The sequence below is a fragment of the Telopea speciosissima genome, chromosome 7 (assembly GCF_018873765.1).
Source record: "Telopea speciosissima isolate NSW1024214 ecotype Mountain lineage chromosome 7, Tspe_v1, whole genome shotgun sequence".
NCBI lineage: Eukaryota > Viridiplantae > Streptophyta > Magnoliopsida > Proteales > Proteaceae > Telopea > Telopea speciosissima.
In genome coordinates, this window is record NC_057922.1 from 57,770,362 (window position 1) to 57,789,166 (window position 18,805).

The 18,805-nt window shown below is 45.1% G+C and overlaps 1 non-coding gene across 1 annotated transcript; it reads left to right on the forward strand.

Annotated features, from left to right (window-relative positions):
• Positions 1-95, forward strand: LOC122670206. The gene has a single exon (XR_006334180.1). It is a non-coding gene; the product is annotated as a small nucleolar RNA Z103 (small nucleolar RNA).
• Positions 96-18,805: the final 18,710 nt, after the last annotated feature.

Genomic DNA, 18,805 nt, shown 5'->3' on the forward strand with positions numbered 1-18,805 from the left:
ATGGAAGTGATGACTCTTTCCCCAACTCCTCGACTCTGATGAGACTAAGCTTTTTAGTTTCTCTACGGAGAATACAAGCCAAGAAACAGATCCATCCTTCTAAGCCAATGAACTTTACACCTCAAATTTTCTTCTTTTTTCTATTTTTGGCTTTACATTCTGTGTTTTCCTAGATGAAATGCACCACTCAATTCGACTCTGATGGAAGTGATGACTCTTTCCCCAACTGCTCGACACAAAATCAGAAAAAAATCTACCTGCAACCGTGTACAAATTTCTAGATTTCTTGACGGGGGAAAGAATTTCCCTTACTATAATGGAGTGAACTAATTCAAGGTGTCTACAAATTCCATAGCAAACGTCAAACAGCAAGCACAGAGATATAGATGGTCTTTTCAGGTATTTACTTGGAAACTCCTCCATCTCTGGCGGTCTCATATTCCATCACCTTGGGGAGGCAGCGTTGCTGCAATGACCTCTTTGGACAGGCCATGAGACATACATTTCTTTCAGTCCCTAAAAGCAGAGCAGTGAGCTAATATCCGGTTACCAAAATGTTTGGTTTTTTAAAATAAACCTAAACAAATCATTGAACGAAACCTTTTAAGTCTTCAAATCGAATCATCATCGTTTTGGCCAAGAACGTTTTTTGAATTTTTCTTCCTTTTCGTGGCTTTACAACCGTGTTTGCTCTTCTTCCTTTGTTGATGTGCAACTGTGTTCAATCAAAGGGGTTTGCAGGGCTCTGCAACTGTCTTCAAACCCTAATTTCAGACCGATTGCAAGACTCATAAGGTGGTTGTGAAGGGGAAAAGGCCGATCCGTTGAAGGTCTTGGACAGAGTTCAACGGAAGAGTCATAGATAGGTTGAGCTTCTCTCTCCGAAACCGAAACCTCAACCTCAGGCAGAAGAACCGAAGAAGGATGAAGACAAAAAAGAAGAAGTTAAACCTGAGGTTTGCAGAAAAACCGTGTACAACTCGTACAAATTTCTGGATTACGAGAAAAGGCATTTCATGGTTTCAAGGGATGATTGCAAAGGGATTCGCCGGGATGATTGCAAATGGGTTTGGAGCAGATAAGGTACAGGGATGTTTTTTTTTTTTTTTTTTTGAATAAGGGTATTTTTGTCATTCTACCCTATAAGGGGGGCAGAATGATCCATCAATGTTAAAAAGTTAAGATCCGTTATAACATAACAGATCTGTTTAAGAGGAGGGACTATAGTGATACTTAGTTTAGACAGTAAGGATATACATAACATTAGTGAAAGTTCAGGAGAAGAACTGTAAGTTTGGTCGGGCATTTGGAAATAACGCTTTCTTTACCGAAAGTTTTCTTTCTTTCTTTCTTTTCCCAGACCGTAGAGCTTTGCTTTCCATAATAGTCCATGACGCGACAAACCGTACACAACTTTACTTTTTAGAAAGTCAAAAAAAAAAAGATGGACCGACCAAGTAAGTTGACGGAAGTTAACGATGCGTCAACGGCGTGCTTGTTATACGTCCCCATGTGGGTCTGATCCAGATCCCTTACTTGATAGGGTATCAAATTAAAATTGTAACTAAACCAAACAAGCCAAGGTGAATTGAATAAAAACTTTTTGCAATCCAGACTTACAATGTAGAACAAAGATCGGTTTGATTCCGGTTCCAGAATAAGAGTCGTTAGAATTGAAATTGAGTATATTTAATATGGGAAGTAATTCTTTGTCCAAGAGTGTGGTCTATGCCAGCACTCCCATTAATCTATTTCTCTCCTCCTTAAAACAAAGGAACAAAGGTATCTTTTCACACGAGAATGAGAGAGATAGACTCATGGGAGTGCTGGCGTAGGCCACACTCCCGGACAGAAAACTTTTTTCTATTAAATAGTAGGGAAGCAGTTTTCTATACGGGAGTGTGGTCTGCGCCAGCACTCCCATGTGTCTATCTCTCTCCTCCTTAAAACAAGGGGGTAGAGATGTCTTTTCACATGGGGAGGAGAGAGATAGACTCATAGGAGTGCTGGCATAGGCCATACTCCTGGACAGAGAACTTTTTCCCTAAATATTAACAGGGGAAAAGATTTTTGTCGGGAGAATGGCGTACACCCATGGTTCTAAGTATCAGCATCGTATCATCGCTCGTATCGGGCAAAACGTATCGGTTTTGCTAGTCATCGATATCGATACTGTGCCGATATTGTATCGGTAGGACAGTACAGATAAGGGATAAAATGGTTAGAAAACTCATTTTTTATCAAATTTCAAGGATATTTTTGTTCGATACAACCGATCCAGGCTGATACCATATCGGTATCATAGAGTCGTTATCTTCTACGGTTCCCTGACCAGTGCGGCTCCCAAGTCCCTCTCACAAGAGGGGGTGGAATCCACACGGGGCACCTGACCGAATACTCTGTCCGAGTGGGGTCCACCCTCCTCTTGTGAGAGGCACTAGGAACCGCACCGGTCAGGAACCTTACAGGAAAAAAATTTCGGTATCATATCAGTTTTGTGTGTTGCCGATACCCATTCTGATACCATGCACTAAAAGTCTAAAACCATGCGTATGTCAGCACTCCCATGAGTCTATCTCTCTCCTCCCCAAATGAAAAGACACCTCTACCCCCCTTGTTTTAAGGAGGAAAGAGATAGACACATGGGACTATGGGAGTATTGGTGTAGGCCACAATCTCGAACATAAAACTACTTCCCATATTAATATATTATAATTGTAATGTTAATATATTATACTACTTGTAATAAATTTTATAATATTGTTATAGTATAATATATTATATTATACATCATATATTTAATATATTAATTAATAGTTATAATACTACTATATCATAGTAAATGACCCGAGTAAAGGAATCATAATTGGATTTTGGAACCAAATAAGAACCAAAATCAAACAAAGTAGTTCGGTTTGATTTTCGATTTTCAGAACCAATTCTTTTCCAGATCACGTCAACACTCTAGAACATAACAGAATACCTAGTTCTAAACCAATTTACACCTTATTTTGTTATTTAAATAAGAAAAAAAAAATGAAAATAAAGGGCAACGATGGGGACCCGCTTGGCAAAGGAATCAGCGACTTGTAGGAAGATTGATATAACTTCCCCATACTCAACCAAATATTGTAAGATTTTCATAAGGTGGGCTGACATAGTCTCATTTTTATTTTATTAAAATCGGTTTAGTTGTGTTGATGGGAGCTGCCTTAATGGTATGAGTCCAGTTAGTATGTGTGGACCTAAAGTGTTGTTTCCTTAATGGGAAGGAAACCCTAGTTTCTATGCAGGGTTGGTCCCTGCCTTCACCACTATAAATAGTTGTCACTGGCCCATTAAGTGACATCTCTGAGAAAACCTAAAGTTGTGTGGAAGAGGGCAGACCAAACCACAGGGATCGTCAAGAGTTCGGCTTTCACAAACATAGATCAGGTACGCCAAGAACACCATCATAATTTTGTATGCTCATTGATCTCCATGGATGTTCCGCATTAATTTATTCTATCAATGGTATCAGAGATGATCATGATTGATAAATGGGACTGCAATTTTTCATTTTTATTTTGGTTGTACGTGAATGCATCCGACAGATCAAAGAAAAAAAAAAAAATCTGCCGCAGCAGCCTCCCCTCTCCTCCACGTCTTTGGATCTTGTTTGGATTGATCTCCCCTCCATTACTAGAAGGCCGATGGCTAGAGGAGACCTTGTTACTTGGTCCAATGGCAGCTCCTTCTTCTCCAAAGCAGCTTGGAATCTCATTCGTATAAAGGGCTCCAAGGTTCCTTGGAGGAAGCTTCTTTGGTTCAAGTTTCATATTCCTAGGCACTGCTTCACAGCCTGGCGTGTCTTCACCAATTGCCTTCCCACTTAGGATTTTCTTTGCAGCCGGCACAGCTCTGCTCCTTCTGCTTGCTGCCTCTTCTAGAACAATGATGAAGACCTCAACCATCGCTTCTTTGAATGCCCTATGTCTGCTGCAATTTGGAAAGGCATTCTCAACAAATGCTAGCCTGCCCAAAGAAGAATCCTGCCCTTCCCTAGAGAGAGGATTTTGATCGATATGACCTTTGCAGGCTCCTCTCTTTGTGATTCAATCGGGAAGATGGCTTTTTGTGCAGCTATCAATCATATTTGAATGGAGCACAAAATTAGGAAATGAACCTCCAATTCTCGATCTTACCGTATGATTTGGGATTCCTTCTCCTTTGAAATCAAAGCAAAGTTAGCGATAGCTCCTCCCTCCTTTTGTATAGACTCCCCAAGGAACAGGCTCATTGTTGATTCCTGGGGTCTCTCAAATGTTTCTTTTGTTGCTACTACCCCTTAGTCTTTGCTCTGGCTGGTGGTTTTTTTTTTTTTTCCCTCTCTTCCTCCCTTCGGGGCTCTCTGTTTCTTTCTCTCTCGTGGTAATATATTTTTTACTCACCCCAAAAAAAAAAAGTATCAAAGTCTATTCGTCAAAAAGAAAAATGTGGGTGCGCATGTTTAGCTCCAGTGGCGTAGGTTAGGGTTTCCATCATGCTTCTGCCATGGCGGTCCCCCCCTCCCAGGAGGCTCACCTCCTTGACCCCTCTCCCCCTCTAGGGATTCTTGTAGGTGGGACAGCGTCGTTTGCTGCTGTCGTTTCTTGTTCAGCCACTCTGCCACCTGTCCATGTTGAAGTTAAAAAACCATCATCGCATTTTGGAGATCCTGCGGTCTTCTTCTCCAAGGAGGAACTCGCAATCTCTGAGAGGTCTTTTGCGAGATCACTGGTGGCCACGTGTAGTTATGGGAAACCACCTCTGTTCAAGATTAAGGATCATTTGCAGAAGACACTTTTCCTGAAGGGCGATGTGTTTATCTTGGCCCTGGACCCTCGCCATGTCCTGCTGAGTTTCGCGAACCAGGAGGATTTCGTGAAGGTTTGGCTTAAAGCCCAGTTACATATCTAGGGCTACTTGTTTCGCTTCATGCAATGGTCATCGGATTTTGTGTCTGGATGGGAGTCCCCATTGGCGCCGTTGTGGGTCTCTTTGCCGGGGCTGCCAGTCAACCTTTATCAGGGGAATTTTCTCATCTCAATTACATGTGCTATTGGCAGAGTCTTGCGTGTTGACGGAGCTATTGCGAACTGTTCTAGAACTGTGGTTGCAAGGGTGTGTGTAGAGGTCGACTTGCGTGCCTCTCGCCCTTCGAGAATCTGGATTGGTTGTAGGACGACGGGGTTTTATCAGAAGGTGATCTATGAGAGCAGGCCAGCATATTGCGATATTTGTTCCAAGCTGGGGCACAGGAATGAAGAGTACAGGAAACCTGTGTGCAGGAAGGAGGATCCTAGAGCAGGGGAGAGTGTTGCCGTTGTAACTATCGCTAATGGAGATCAAGATGACAGGGACGACGCTGGGGTATTTATACCTAGAGGAGAGGGAGCTTCCCGGGAAGGTGCCGCGACTGCTGGGGAGGCTGCTACTGGTCTGGCGAGGCCTCGGCGTCGCAGTTGAGGACGATGGCGAGTTGTAGGTTTACGCGAAGGGGTGGCCAGGGGCGAACGGCTTGCTGTTGGTACTACAGTAACCAGGGAACTTGTACCTGCCTGTGAGACGGGGGGCCCTGCGATGGTTAAGGGCGTCTCTCTTTAGCCTGCGGTGGAGGATATGCAGCCCACCTTTGTTTTCGGTAATGCCAGGGCGGAAGAGGAATCCCAGCTGTTGCAGCCAGTAGTGGAGGAGGGTGTACAGGCGGTGTAGGAAGGTGAGTTATGTGTAGGAGATGGTGAAGACAGGAATGGGGATGTCAATTTGGGTAACCTATGCCTAACAATGGTGGACCCAGTAACCTTTGGCCGTTCAGGGGGCTGTCAGTGGTACACTTAGCTCTCATTCACAGCCTGAAGGGGCCAGCTTGCAAGGCTATTTTGCACATGGAACTTTGCCATTGGGTTCCAAAGATGATGGTTATGTCTCGACCTTGCCCGAACCTGAGTTGGAGCGGCGACAGATGGTGGAGAGCGTGAGGGTCTTCAGTTCCACTCTGGAGGAGAGGGTTCGCATGACTCTTGGGAGATTAGAACAAGGGAGCACTGCCTCCGTGCCGGCAGGTCGTTGGATCCGCAGTCTTGTGCATCCCAAAACTGCTTTCCTTGGAGCAGCTTTTATGTATGACAGGAAAAGATCAAGAAGGCCAGGCAGGGTGGACATACCAGGGATACGGTCCAGAGACGAGTTACAGGATTGATGCAATCGACGGCAGCTCCGTGCAATGTTTCCTTATGAGTTGCATCTTTGGAATGCACGAGGTGTTAGAAATAAGCCCACTATTAGGCGACTGAAGTCTTTGGTGAGTTTATACAAGGTGGACATTGTGGCTATTGCTGCACCCAAGGCACAGGCTGCGAAGGCTAGGGTTTTGATGAGGAGGATTGGGCTGGAGTCTTTTCATGTGCTGGACAGGCTCTGGATCTTTTGAAAGACCTCTTTGACAGTGCGTGTGGTGGAGGAGCATGATCAGTTTATTATTCTTGAATGCAAGGAGGCCAGCAGGGGGACATTCCTTTTTTCCTTTGTCCATGGCCGTTGTTCAAATGTGGAAAGAAGGGTCTCGTGGGAGAGGCTTGAGGTGTTCTCGAGGGAGGTGGCGCACCCTTGGGCAGTGGGAGGTGACTTTAATGCGGTTGTGTCCCCCCTAGAGAAGATGGTTGGTCGACCTGTTTGTTCGCTCTCTGTGGAGGAGTTTGGGTCTTTCGTGAGTAGGGCTGCCCTTGTTGATGTGGGCTATGTTGGGAACATGTTCACATGGACGAATAATCAGGTGGGGGCGGGTAGGGTGATGGCAAGGCTGGACAGATTTCTGGTTAACACGGTTTGGTTGACTTCCTTCCCAAGGAGCTATGTCACCCACTTCAACAGAGCATGTTCAGATCATGCGCCCATTGGCAATATACATCAGAAGGTGAGGGACGCAGAGGACTCGGTGTGCAGAGCGGAGGTTGTTTTTGACCAACAAGCCTCCGATGAGTCCAGGGAAGCGTTGGTGGCAGCCAAGGAAAACTTGAAGGAAATTCTCCTACAGGAGGAAATGTTCTGGAGGCAGAAGTCTAGGGTGACCTGGTTAAGGGAGGGGGATCGAAACACTAAATTCTTTCACGCTATGGTGAATGTTCGAAGGAGGCAGGCTTGTATCCAGAGAATCAAGGGGGGGGAATGGAGAGTGGATAACGGACCCAGAGGGGATCTAGGAGGAGGCGGTGCGGCATTTCTCTAACATCTTTACTTTTCAAGCCTGTGTGAAGGATGTTGATCTGCTGGCTGTGGTTCCTAAGGTTATCTGTGAGGCTGATAATGAAAGAGTTCTAGTGTGCCCCACCCTGGAAGAGGTCAAGGGGGCTGTTTTCTCCCTTTCTTGTGAGAGCGCGCCGGGTCCGGACGGCTTTATTGGCTTTTTTTTTTTACCTCGTGCTGGGATATCGTGGGTAAGGAGGTTTGGGCTGCGGTCTAAAACTTTTTTGCTGGAGGGGAGCTACCCAGGAGCTTCACCTCGGCACACTTGGTCCTCATCCCTAAAAAGGAGAACTCTGAGGTAATGTCTGATCTCTGTCCTATTAGTGTTTGTAATTTTGCTTACAAGATTATTGCCAAGATCCTTGCTTCCAGGCTGGCTGGTATCCTCCTTTCCTTAATCTCAGAGGAACAAGGTGCGTTTGTGCAAGGCAGAAGTATTCATGACTCCATATCTATTGTGCAAGAAGTGGCCCAGGACATCAACAGGAAACCTAGGGGGGCCAATGTTATCCTTAAGCTGGACATGGCGAAGGCCTTTGATCGCCTAGAGTGTGTCTTTCTCTGGCAGGTCCTCGGCAAATTTGGCTTTAGCGACGCCTAGATCAGTTTGATTAAGAAGATGGTTGTCAACTGTAGGTTCTCTACAGTGCTAGGGGGCAAATAATCTGGTTTTTTCAAATCTTCTAGAGGGGTGCGGCAAGGTGACCTCCTCTCTCCAGCTCTTTTTATCATTGCTGAGGAGGTTCTTAGCAGGGGAATTAAAAACTTGTTTGTGGAAGGGCATGCTTCCTTTTACAAGCTCCCAAGAGGGTGCCCGGGGATTTCACTTTGGCTCTTTGCAGATGACACAATCATCTTCTCTAGGGCGCTCAAGGGCTCACTCTCACAGATCATGGGCTTCCTCAGTAGGTATGAAGGCTTCTCGGGTCAGCTGGTCAATAGACAGAAGAGCTGTTTTGTGTTGAGTGGTTTGGCCACATCGGCTAGAGCACCTTTGGTTGGAGAGATTACTGGTTTTCCTAGGAAATTTCTCCCTATCACTTACCTAGGAGCACCCCTCCACTCGGGGAGGATGAAGATTTGCTTGTTTGATGGGTTGATTGAGAAGATTAGATGCAAGGTGGCAAGGGAGATTGCTTTCTGCAGGAGGCAGGATCACTCTTAAAACGCATGTTCTGTCCTAAATTCCAATTCATGTTCTTGCGACGCTGGCTCCACCCAAGGTGGTGTCTAGGCGGGTGTTTGAGTTAAAATAAAACCGCAAGCGTACGGGTCAATCGTAGCTACGGGTCGAACACGAGGAGATATACGCCACTCTATTTAACTGACTTAAAAGTAATGCAAAGTGAACCAAATTAAAGTGTTAAATTAAACTAATTAAACTAACGAAAATCAATGGATCCTAACTCGTAAGCATCTAACAAAATTAAGGGATTAATTTTGAAAGGAATTGAAAGGAATAAAAATACAGCCACACATACTAACCATATAAAAAGAAATAAGGGAATAAAAATGCATCCATAAACCACAACCATATTAAATTAAAATAAAAGAAATAGAAGATAGAGAGAGATAGAGGAGATGGAGAATGAGATTGAGAGTTTAGATAGTAAAACTTGGATTTGCTTGCATGAATGTAATTGAAAAGCTTGAATACTTGCATAAACTTACCATGGCCTCCTCTTCTAAATCTTCAAGTCTTGTCATCAACTTAAGAACTTAGACTAGAAGGCTTAAAACCTAAACTAGAATTAAGAAATTACAACCCAATTGAAGACTTAAATTGAAATTAAAGCATAAACTAAACCTATTATAACCATTAACTAAAAATCATAAAAGCAAACTAGAACCTAGAAAAGCCAAAAATCACAAATTAGAAGGAGAAGAAGAGAAGAAATTTCACTAAGTGAATGAGCCATTTTTACAAGAGAGGTAGGGGGTATTTATAGGTGGAAGAGAGGAGAAGAGAGAAGATGGAAGTGTAGGAGAAATATTCCCTAAGAAAAAAGAATATTCTCTTCTCCTTCCTCTTTTACAATGCCTTGAATCCTAAGAAAAAAAAAAAAAATAGAAAAAAGAAGAAGAGAAGATTGTTTACATAGACCTTCTATTTCTAGAAAAATAAACTTCCAATTCTAACGAGTGCTTCCTTTTCTTTGTAGATATCTTTTCCAAGCAATAAAATCAAAGCATCTTTGATTTTTCAACCTTCCATAGATGAGAAAATATAAATCTATCCCAAGTAGAATTCCAGAAGTGCCCTTGAGAAGTTGGAGGAGAGAGAGAGTAAGGGTGATGACTAGGATTCCTTCAAGAATAAATAAAATACCCATTCTGTCTTTCAAAAAACGTGGAGCATGGGTTGCTTATATAGGCCTCACCATTGTGTTCCTTGCGAAAAATCACCCAAAATAGACCAAAATTTCATCCAATTCGGAGTTGGGGAGCCCAAGATATCTCAATTTGAAGTTGGACTGTCCAGAGCCTTCCAAATGGAATCTTTCGGGTACAGTAAAGTAACGCCTGATAATTGTGTTTAGGCCCCTGGAATCCGAACTTCCGCTTCACTTTGTCGCCGTCTGACTGTCAATAATTATAAATAAACCCCTGTACACCATTTTCGCACGTCGTTACGAAAACGGCCATAACTTCTTCGTTTCAACTGGGAATCAAGTGTCGTTTGAACCGTTGCGAAGCTGACTCGATGGGCTATGCATCCATACTATTAACACCTCGAAAAAGGTTAAAAACATCTCCTTAGCATCATCTCCTCCATTTTCACAATAATTCACCTAAACCCTGAAAAGCACAAGAAAGCACTTCGTAACTCTGTCCAATGTGGTAAAATGTATGCTTTATGCCCTAAGATTTCACACATAAATGTGCTCATCAGCGGGTCTACGGTATTTTTGCTGATTTTCTTAGGGGCAGTTCGGAGTGGGGGAAGAGAAAACACTGGGTTGGATGGCATAAAGTGTGTAGACCTGTTGAGGAGGGAGGGCTGGGGATCAGACTGCTGGAGGAAGTAGGATTTTCGCTTAGGCTCAAAGGCCTGTGGAGGGTTCTAGGGGAGCGCTCGATCTGGAGTGATTTTTTCAAAGCTAAGTTCTTTAAAAATCAGCATGTCGTTCTTGTAGAGGCAACTAGAACAGGCTCGAAGTCTTGGAGGCACACTTTGGAGCACAAGGAGGTCCTTTTATCTAATTCCAGGTGGCTGCTAGGGGCAGGTAATATTTTCTTCTGGCTGGACAACAGGACGGGTTTTGGTCCGCTAATAGACACTGTAGACAATGGTCTTGGGGTTGATGTGGGGCTGTTGGTGAAGGATGCCTTATGTATGGACGGTACCTGGAAGCAGGAAGTGTTGGACAACATTGATTCAGAGGCCATCAGAGAGTATGTTTCGTCAGGAGCTTTCTTCTTGTTGGATCAAGAGGATGTGTTGGTTTGGACTCTCTCCAGTACTGGCCTGTTTTCTATCAAGGCGGTTTGGATTGTTGTGCGGGGTCAGTCACCAACAGCTTCCTATGCGAAGTGGATTTGGAATAGCACACTCCCGTTGAAGATGGGCTTCTTTTCTTGGCAGCTTTTAATGCAAGGATACCTAAAGATGACTCTCTAATGGCGCTAGGTATTCCTCTAGCTTCGAAATGTTGTTGCTGTGGTAGGCCCCAGAGGGAGACGACAGACCACTGCCTTATTTCCGGAGGCACAACGGCTAGAGTTTGGGACCACTTCTCTAGATTGTTTGACCTCACCCATCTTTCCAAACTCTGGAGAAGTGGTCCCAAACTCGAGGAGCAGGGTCTTATTCTGGTAGGGATTGGCGGGTGGACATGGCCTCAGTGCTTTTATTACTGGGATTCTGCCATCCCTGATCATTTGGGAGCTTTGGAGGGAGAGAAACTTCAGAAGACATGATGACAGGAGGCGGACAGCCAACTCCATTATTGATTGCATCAAAGCCCGGGTGAGGGAGTTGCCTTATCCGGCCAAGGTAGGCCCCCACGGTTCTGTAAGGGAAATCTTGATTTTACAATGTCTTGGTCTTGCTGTTCCAACCTTTAAGAGCAAGCGGCCCATCCCGGTTTACTGGTGCCCCCCCTCCTCCTCGGTTAAGCTAAACGTTGATGGCGCTTGTTCTGGTAACCCTGGCTTGGGTGGAGGAGGTGGGATCATTAGAGACCGGAATGGGAAAGTGTTGGCAGCCTTCTGTAATTTTTATGGACCTTGTACCAACTCACTCGCAAAACTCAGGTTGCTGAGGGATGGCCTAAGGTTGTGTATGGAGTTGGGTTTCATGGATGTTGTGATTAACTGTGACTCAGAGGCAACGGTTAGAGAAATTAATCAGATGAGGTGTAACTTATGGGAAGGTTGGTACTACTACAAGGAGATTCAAGGGTTATTAGCTTGTACTCGGCCAACATCACTTTTGCCTACCGGGAGAGCAACAGAGCGGCTGATTGGTTAGCCAAGCGTTCCTGTCACACGAGGACTTCTACTGTTTATCTGCCAGAGAGCTTGCCGATGGGTCCTTTTCAGGCCATACTCCGTGAGGACAAGGCTGGTCTTCCTGTCCTACGAAGCTAATGGCTTGTTTGTTTTTACACTTGTATGGGGTGGAAGGTTTCTTGAGTGGTGTGTTCTTGTCTTGGGTAGGGGTAAGGCGGAATGTCCCCCCCTGTATTCTTTATTATTTGCTCATGATTTTAATAAAAGCTTAGGGGCCAGCCCGGGTCCCAGGTAATATTCGGGTTTAAAAAAAAAAAGTATCAAAGTTAATCTATCCTTGTTTGAGTTCGACTATTTGATCACCAAGAAGATAATAAAGAAGTGTCTAATGTCACATTAGGTTTAATTCTCCAGAACTCTCTTCATTTTTACTGTTTAGAGTTGATTTGGGAAAGAAGATAGGTGATGAGAGAACTTCTTCACTCCTTTGTTAAAAAATGTAATAAACATTAGGGAAGCAGTTTTCTGTACGGGAGTGTGGCCTACGCCTGCACTCCCATGTGTCTATCTCTCTCCTCCTTAAAACAAGGGGGCAGAAGTGTCTTTTCACATGGGGAGGAGAGAGATAGACTCATGGGAGTGCTGGCGTGGGCCACACTCCCGGATAGAAAACTTTTTCCCTAAAAATTATTTTCACATAGGTAGTTACCAAACTTATTTTTCATTCTACAATCTATTATGTTTAGTGTTTTGTTTTTTTTTTTAACCCGAATATTCTCTGGGACCCGGGGCAGCCCCTAGAATTTTATTAATAATCAAAGAATACAAGGGGGGGGGGGACATGCCGCCTTACCCCAAACCCAGAGACCAACAAAAAAGAATCAATATGCACTACTGCCCGAGTACAGGCAAGCCAGCCCTGTCTTCCCTTAGGATGAGGCTCAAATCTCCCTGAGGCAGATCACCCCGACCAAAAGTGGTGGACTGCCTGACATTGCACGCATGGTTTGCCAGCCAGTCTGCAGCTCTATTACTTTCTCTATAGGCAAACGAAATGGTAGGATTTACCACTTCCAGCAGCCCCATAGACTCGCGAAACCAATACCACCCATTCCACAAACCACATCTTCTAAGATTAAACATGCACACTATGGAAATAAAGTCTGAATTAATCACCACTCCCACAAGGCCCAGCTCTTGGCAAAGCTTTAAACCATCTCTCATAGCACGTAGCTCAGCGATGGAATTCATACACATGCCATAAAAATTAGCGAAGGCAGCCATAACCACCCCTTCGCTGTCCCTTATGATCCCTCCTCCTCCCCCGTCACCCGGATTACCTTTGCTTTCTCCATCTACATTCAACTTCAATGTCATTGGGGGGCACCAGTAAACTAGGATAGGCCGGGCCACCCTAGATGGTGGGGCTGCCATTCCAAGAATTGCCAGAATCTGCTGTTCCCTCAGCGAACAGCTTTTGCCTAGTTTGGAGGGCATAGGCAGACATATAACCCAAGCCATAATGCATCCAATGATACTCCGAGCTGTTCTCATACGCTCCCCATGCCTTCTGTTGCACCTTTCTTTCCAGAGCTCCCACACAATCAAAGAGGGCAGCAGTCCTACAATGAAGGCAGCTAGGCTATTACCACTAGCCAATTCATGCTACTGCAAGATCCGACTTCTAACATTCAGAGAGAGATCACCAGGCACATCAAAGATACCCGAGAAAAAGCTCCACACCCTAGTAGCAGTCCCACCATAAGCAAGACAATGGTCAGTGGACTCAAATCCTGGGTTCCTACAACAGTTGCACATCGACGCCAGAGGGATACCGACTGTCTTCACTGATTCATCTGTGGGGATCGCTCCATTAAAAATCTGCCATGTGAAGAAACCAATTTTTGTTGGCAGCGTCTGATTCCAAATCCATCTGGAGTAGCCACATTCAGGTGAGTGACCCCTTAGTTCATTCCACAACGATTTCACAGAGAATACGCCATCACTAGCAGGGGTCCAAACCAGCCTTTCTGGTTCCCCTGAAATCAGGTAGTCACCCTGTAGAATCCCTTGCTTAAGCTCATCAACATCTATCTGGCGAAGGACTGCATGGTTCCAGCTGCTGTCCACCCCCAACACATCATTTACTCGAAGAGAGGTGTCAATCTGGAGCGCATTATCCACATAATCAATAAGCGGCCCCTTTCCAGTCCAGTCATCCAACCAGAATAAGATATCACCTGTGCCAATAAGCCACCTTGCCCTGGACAGCAGAATATCCTTGCTAGCCAAAGTATTTCTCCAAGACCTTGTACCTTCCCCATGAGCAAACGTCAAAGACAGATGGCAGTTTTTCAACAGTTTGGCTATTAGGAACACCCCCCAATGCGAGTGCTCCGACATAACCCTCAAAAGGCTCTTCAGCCTAAGAGCAAGACCAACCTCATCATGCAATCTAATCCCCAAACGACCCTCCTCCAGCGTCCTGCACACCTACGTCCAACTCACCCAATGCCTTCGTTTTCCCTATTCCGAGCTACCCCATAGGAAGTCTGCCCGAATGCCATAGATCGCCGAAGAACCTCTTTTGGAGGTGCCAAGGTAGCAAGGACATGAAGGGGAATAGAGGACAACACATGGCGGAGTAGAGTGACCCGCGCACCTGAGGACAGCAGCTTGGCCTTCCACCCAGCAACCCTTTTCCTTAACTTTGCAATCAAATCATCAAAGAAACAACCCTTGAGCCGGCCTGTGTGAAGAGGTGCCCCCAAGTAGGTAAGGGGGAGGGAACGCCTCGGGAAACCAATGACGCACCCACCAGCCGAGCTCTACTACTCGATACCTTATCCCCCACCACAAAACAACTTTTCTGCTTATTGACCAGCTGCCCAGAAAAACCCTCATATCTGGAGATAAAGCCAATGATCTGCTTAAGAGAGGTTTTTGACCCCCTAGTGAAGATTATGGTGTCGTCCGCATAGAGGTAGTGGGAGATGCCAGGGCACCCCCGGGGGAGCGCATAGTAAACTGCCCGGCCTTCAGAGAATAAATTTGAGATGCCCCTACTAAGAACCTCCTCAGCCAGAATGAACAGCGCCGGTGACAAGGGATCCCCCTGACGCACACCCCTAGAAGACTTGAGAAAACCGGTTGCCTGCCCTCCCAACACAATAGAGAACCAATAGTTATCCAAGCATCTGCAAACCCGAATCGAGCAAGCACCGAGAAGAGGAAACCCCATTCCCACCTGTCATACGACTTGGCCATGTCAAGCTTCAATACCACATTTCCCCCCCTCGTCTTCCTATTCAGCTCCGATGTAACCTCCTGTGCAATAGAGATGTTATCATGAATGCTCCAGCCCTATACAAACGCACCCCGCTCCTCCGCAATCAAGGATGGGAGAACACTTGTTAGCCTGGATACAAATATCTTGGCAATAATCTAGTAAGCAAAGTTACAGAGACTGATAGGCCGAAGATCCGACATTACCTCCGGACAGTCCTTCTTTGGAACCAGCACCAGGTTTGCTGAGGTATAGCTTCTTGGTAAGGCCCCACCTCCAAAAAAGTCTCACTGCCTTCCACACATCATCACAAATCCCATCCCAGCACGCCGTGAAGAAATGGCCAGAGAAGCCATCTGGATCCGGGGCACTGTCGCAAGAAAGAGAAAAGACCGCCAATCTTACCTCCTCCAAAGACGGTGGGTTAGGCAAAGCTGTATTTTCCCTCTCAGTCACCACCTGAGGAATATTAGACAGCAACTCCTCATCCACGATACAGCCCTGGGAGGAGAACATATCAGTAAAATAGGACACAATAATCTCCTGCACTCCCTCCTGAGAAGTAACCCAAGCCCCCTCGCTTGATCTGATTCTCCTGATATCCCCCTGCTTTCGCCTAACATTAACCATGTTGTGAAAGAATATAATGTTTCTATCCCCTTCTTTCAATCAAGAAACTTTAGACTTCTGCTTCCAAAAAATCTCCTCCTGCAACAAAACCCCCTCCAGCACTCTCCTAGCCTCCCCCAAAGCCTTCCGCTTCTGCGGGCTAGCATCCTGGTCCACTGCAACCTCCGCCTTATTGACCGCATCTTCAGCATACCTAACCTTCTGGTGAATATTGCTAAACACCTCCTTATTCCAGGTACGCAGGGAGCCCCTTAGGCGTTTCAACTTCAAATACAGGGCAACGAGAGTTGTGCCACTAACCGGCACTACCCACTGGGACTTCACAAACTCCTGGAAATTAGCATGGTGAAGCCACATTTGCTGCAATTTGAAACCTGAGTGAGGCCAACTCCCACCGAGAGAGCAAGAAAGCCAAAGTGGCGAATGATCCGAGCACACCCTACTCAAGTGGGACACTTCACACTGTGGAAACACTGACATCCAAGCTGCATTAGCCAAGAAACGGTCGAGCCTTGCCAACACCCTACTAGTACCCTCCTGGTTATTAGACCACGTTAACATGTTGCCCGCATAGGCCAGATCAAAGAGACCTGCCGCACTGACACCGTCACCAAACTCATCCATAGCCATAGAATAAGCTGGCCTCCCCCCCCCCCCCCACCCTTTCTTGTGGGGCCAAGATTGCATTGAAATCTCCCCCCATTGCCCACGGCAGCCCAGTACCCACCGAAAACCAAACCAGAGCCTCCCACAGCTCTCTTCTCTCCCCCACCGAGTAGCGACCGTAAACAAAGGTGACCAAGAATTGCATCGAGCTGCCCAAACTACAGTCTACCGAGACAAACTGCTGCTCCTCCACAACCACCTGGACCTGTAAAGACGCCTTCTAAAAGATCCAGATCCGATCTGAAACGTGAGCCTCAGCCATGCCAATCCTCCTTTGGGTCAAGCGCGCTTTAGACGGCTGCGCTTTTGGTTCTGCAATGGCAACAATGTCTGCATTATGCAGATTGATCAAAGTCTTCAACCGCTTCGAAGTGGGCTTATTCCCTACCCCTCTTGCATTCCAGAAGATGCAATTCATGATGGGGCAATAGGAAGTGAACCTGCCGGCCCCATGGACCTAGTAATCCGCCTAAGCTCCTCACCACAGAGCTACCAAAAACCCCTCTATAGTCTCTACCTCCGCCTCCTACCTCGATGTTGATCCCATCTTGCTACTAGAGGCAACCGTCTCTGAACCCGCAAATGCCTCATGTAAACCTTGTCAGCGGCTTCCCTGACCCGCTGCCCCCCCCAACCGGTACAGGGGAAACCAACGGAACAGCAGCGTCTTCCACAGCAGCACCCTGAGGTGCTCGACACATCCTCCCCTAAAAAGAGGCCTAAAAGGCCAAGAACCCATCCATCACTTAGATAGATACTCGAGTTGCCACTGTGCGAGTACAATTCATTGTCGCTCCATCCACCTTGTGCACCCTGCCAATCGAACCTGTAATGGAGGCAAGAAAGTTTCCCTGATAGAAATTCACCAGCAGACCTGGAAGAGAGACCCACACCGGCGTAAATGGCGACTCCCAGCCAGGTGTAAAATCTGAAGTCCACCGCATAAAACGAAGCATGAAGCCTTGAATGGAGACTTGCTCCTTCAACCAGGTTTTAACAAAATCCGCTAGAACAGAGAAGCTCAAAAGGAGGTGCCGTCGATCTTGAACCGAGACCACCACGTCTCCTTGCAGGTAAAACCTCTTTTGCAAAAACTCCTTGATTACGAACAACGAAGGATGCCCATATTTGCACTTCTGAGAGAAGTGGCGAAAGCCACTTCCGAGAGAGCCACTTCATCATCTGAGAAAAACACCGCCGGGACCCCATGGAAAGTCGCTGGCTTCTTTAACTCAATTGGCACAACAGGAGGCGAGAGCGACCGAGAGACTTTCGCAGCAAACGAAGGTCGAGGGCCCTCGCAAACCACAGGGGGTCCCCCAAGTGACGTCGCAGCAACGGGGCGATCCTCCCGAGGAGGCATGCCCACGTAGAAACTCGAAGAAACCCCAAAAGAAATCCTGAGCCACGAGAGCCCAATGTCCGCAGCCCTGTATCATTACTCATTTACCTATGACCGTAGCTTGGTCATCTCTACCAAACAGTTTTTCATTTTTGATCAAAATAGTTTTGAGTATTGATTTTTTTTAAATAGGCCAAAATGAAAATGAAAAATGATGCCAAAAAGAGCCTTAAGTAAATGTTTTGGTATTTGTAATTGTATTTCATTTACTAAATGTTTTTTGTATTTGTATTTGTATTTGTATTTCATTTAGTTAAGATATTATATATAATAAGCAAATACCCCTTATTTGAATCCAATATAAATAGTAAAAAATCTAATTCCAAAAGAAAAAAAGTCAACCCCCTAGTTTAAGAACAAACGCTGGATTTTCGGTGGTAGGTGAAATTTTCAACTTTCTAATGTTGGGGTTTTTCTCAAATCTAAAAATTGCATAAACCATAATATGGTAAAACATTACTAACACCAAAAGTGTGGTAAAATATTTATTTGTTTTGATGTCGTCTAAATTATTTTCATTCAGAGCCATTTTGACAGTATTTGCGTACACCAAATTAAGTATGGCAGGGACATAACTCCTTTAATATAAATCAAATTTAAGCAATCTTGGATTTGTTATAATGCTTTGTTTTGATAGCTTTCCAACAAGTCCAACATTGCTTAAATCTGATTTATATTGAATGAGTTATGTACCAGTCAAACTTATTTGGTGTGCATTAATGCTGTCAAAATCGCTCTAAATGGAAAAAAAATTTTGGACATCAAAACAAATGCATATTTTACCGCACTTTTGGTTTTGGCAATGTTTTACCATATTAATATTTATGGAGTTTTTAGATTTGAGAAAAACCCCAGCATGAGAAAGTTGAAAATTGCACCTACCGTTGAAAATAGAGTTTTTGTTCTTGAACAGGGGGTTTACTTTTTTTTTTTCCTTTTGGAATTTGATTTTTTAATTATTTAATTAGATTCAAGTAGGCGGGTATTTGCTTATTTGTTAATAATGTCTTAAGTAAATGAATTCAAATTCATTTACTCAAATAATATTAGGCATAAATAACATAAATAAGTGTCTGTTCTGGTTTCTGGCCTGGTTACTAGCA